Here is a 3,654-nt window from a genome sequence, read left to right as displayed (position 1 = left end):
AACCAATAAAAAAGAATCTCAATCTGCTTCCAAATCTGAGGTAATGCTAGTGACATTATTCTAAATGGTTCAAATATATTTATTTAATGAGGCAAACACTATTAATTACTTCTCAAAAATATAAAAGCCATTCTTTTACCCCAAAATCGTTTTTTAAATAACCTTTTACAAACACAGCACAAGTCCTATGTACAAGCAATCAATTTCACTACTGAAACTTCACTATCTGCTTCCAAATATTCTCCATAGAGCAAACAAGTATCTATCTAAATTAAATGAATCATTACTTACCTTTACAAATGCTTTAGGAGATTGAGGACAGTGTCAGACACACACACCAATTTTTCTTTAGCAGAGCAAAAGGTGTGCACTCAATACACTGAAACCAAGACTGGCATAGAAAAACTCTAATTTTACACACATATGCCTTATTTCAACCAATCAAAAGTCTTCCCTCACTATTTTCAAACTAACACCCTTCCCCCTCTCAGACCTTTCTATCTGTTACCATAGCAACTCCCTCCTACCTGAACTCTCAGGTTCAAAAGTTTATTCTACAATGTTGCGAATTAAGTCAGCAAGGATGTTTGACCTCTCAATACACCAGCTTATCCAGGGCATTATTGCTTTTAGTGACTTTTTCTTAACCATTCAAATTGCTTTCACACAACACAACCATGCACCCTAACTTTCAGTCTTCAACTATCTGAATCCACCAATCATTGCTTGTGATTCAACAGCAGGGAAACTCCACAATTTTTTTTTGTAAACTCCTACTGTTCCAACTGCCATTTCATTCCCACACTTCATCTGACTGCACCAGAACCTTCTCTCATCATGTATTCTGTATGGATTATTGGACATAACTACATCCACTGGGCTCAAAGGTATGCAGCACGCAGAAATTATCACAACCTTGATTTATCAAATGTGGAAATCAAGTGGATTGGCCAGAGAGGATTGAGATGTCACCAATTGATACCATTGGTGAAAACCTTTTTGCATCTGCCAAACCCTGACCTCTTAATAGTGCACTGTGGTGGAAATGATTTGGGCACTATGACTGGGGTTGGTCTGGAAATGCTTTTAAAGGACACCTTTGATCAATTGATGACACTTTTCCCATAAACTGCCTTGGTATATTCAAATATATGCCAAAGACAGAAATGGAACTGGTCCAACCAATTTTGTCCACAATTTGAGAAAGCACGGAAACATGTGAATAAATCTGTTTCTGCTTACATGAGAGACTATGGAATGGGTTCAATATACAACAACAACTTGCGTTAAAACATGCAAGACATCTACAGAGGAGATGGTGTGCACTTCTCAGATGAGGGGAATAGAATATTCCTCCTGAATTTAAGACTGTGCATTGGAACCTACTTGTAGGTACTTAAATCAACCACAGAACCCAAAAGCTCTTTTCAGAGCTACCCTACCTCTGATCGCTCATAATGATTTTCTTTTTCAAACTTTTTCACTATTTTTCACCAAAGTACGCTCCCCAGTACGCTCCCCGGTGCGCGTACCGGGCGCTTCCCCCGCGAAAAATGTAAAAATGTTTTTTTGGGGGGGGGACATAAATGGGTCTTCTAAATCCCCCTCAGAAAACCTATAGGGTCAGGAAGTTTCTACCGTGCCCCCTTCTACCCATTCCCAACGTTGTTTGTCCTCCATCTTGTGTCTCAATTCTACCGAAACACAAAATGGAGGACTCCCGTAACGCTGCCGGTGCGCGTACCGGGGCGCGCACCGGTAAGCGCTCCCCAAAAAAAGGTGGGAAAGTAATTTACAGAAAAACCACTGGAGACACTTACACCAAATATAGAATACACCCTGCTACATAGCAGTCCCTACCATTTACCCAAATTTGGTGGTATTCCATTGAGCCATTTGGGCTGTAGCCCTGTCTAAATATCCTGAGGTAAATAGCATGACAAAACACATATGAAACTGTTTGAATTTTCAACCAATTAAAATGTTACTTACATTTTGTACTTTTATGTGCTGACATTTGATTGATTAAGTACATGAATATATATGAAAAATGAGAGGGAAACACAGCCATTTTGACTAACACTACATTTGGAAAAACTTTTGACAGAAAACTTCAACTACTTTGAAGAAGGTAAGTTGTTAATTTGAAAGGAGAACTATGTTATGCACTTTAAGTTAATTTGGGAAAACGTTTTCAGATAGTTATATACTGTCCCTCTGTAAGAGTTAGACATTGAGAAAGGCTTGTCTATTATAATTATGGATTGAGTAAGGCTTCTCTGGTGTAAATATGAATTTACTTAGGCTTCATCACAGGCACTTTTTAATAGTTCTACTTCCTGCCTGAAACCATACACTGCCCAAAGATAACTTCACTGTTAAAAACTCACAAGTACCGGTCTGAACTTAAACCCAACAGTGCCCTATCTCTACTGATATATTTATTTTTTATGCAATTTACAGCAAGAAAATGGAAGGACAACAAAATGAAATTAATATGACAAAGATGAAATAGACTTTTTGGATCACTCTCTAGAACAAGACTTAATTAAATGTGTAGAAGAAATTGAATCATGGAATGAAAAGGAGGACATACCTGATGAATTAATGTTGCAAATTCTTTTAGATTTTGAAAAATCACAACAATAAATTTAAATTTAAAAATTAAAAATTGTTTGAGACATTATTCTTTTTTATATGTAAATTATGAAATAGTACCAAAATAGATATAATATAAAGTGAGACTTAAAATATACTGTGCAACTTTTTTGTGTTACATAGTAAGTTTGCTCATAGTTACTTCCTTTCTCCCACTATATTATCTCCAATGTGTATTTAACATGTCTTTATCATCTCCTGCCTCCATATTGTTTCTGCTTTTCTGACAGACTATGGTATGAATTCCATATACCACAATAACTTCTGTAACAACATGCAAGATATCTACAAAGGAGAAGGTGTATATTAAATTTTAGACTCTGCATTGGTACCTACATGTTGGTACTTAAATAAAAAAAACAAAAAAAAACAACATAAAGAACAATTAATAAACATACCATTTTTGAAAAGTCTGTCATTCTTTTTTCCCCATAGTACGCTCCCCGGTCCGCTCTCCGGTGCGCGTACCGGGCGCTCCCCCCGCAAAAATTGAAAAAAAAATTACTTTTTTTTTTGCCCCGCGGGGCCCTTTTAAAGCCCCCACATCAAACCTAGGGGGTCAGGGAGGGTCTACTCAGCCCCCTTATGGTCAATTCCCCCTTTGTTTTGGCCACCACTTGTGTCTCGATCCTACCGAGACACAAGATGGCGGCTGCTCCGGACTGTTTAGAATGTTTACAGACACCCGATAGCCAATCAGCTTTCCGTGTGCAAGTCGCGTGGCGCGCCCGGTATGCGCCCCGGTGCGCGTACCGGGGAGCGGCTATAGATATATATATATTTTTGAACCTAAATTACTCAAAATCCACTGAAGCACATATCTTGAGACATAGCAAAGGCACATCGGGCTACCAATCCCTACAATTTTGCCAAGTTTGGTGGAAATCCATTCAGCTGTTCGGGCTAAAAGTGAGGTCGACCGCCCTATGGAAATTAACATGGGGAAAACGCGTTTTGGGACCCCCCTTTTATCTTGGCCCCCGCTTTACAAATCCC

The sequence above is a fragment of the Lissotriton vulgaris genome, chromosome 8, assembly GCF_964263255.1.
Source record: "Lissotriton vulgaris chromosome 8, aLisVul1.2, whole genome shotgun sequence".
Classification (NCBI taxonomy): Eukaryota; Metazoa; Chordata; class Amphibia; order Caudata; family Salamandridae; genus Lissotriton; species Lissotriton vulgaris.
This window is presented reverse-complemented; position numbering follows the sequence as displayed.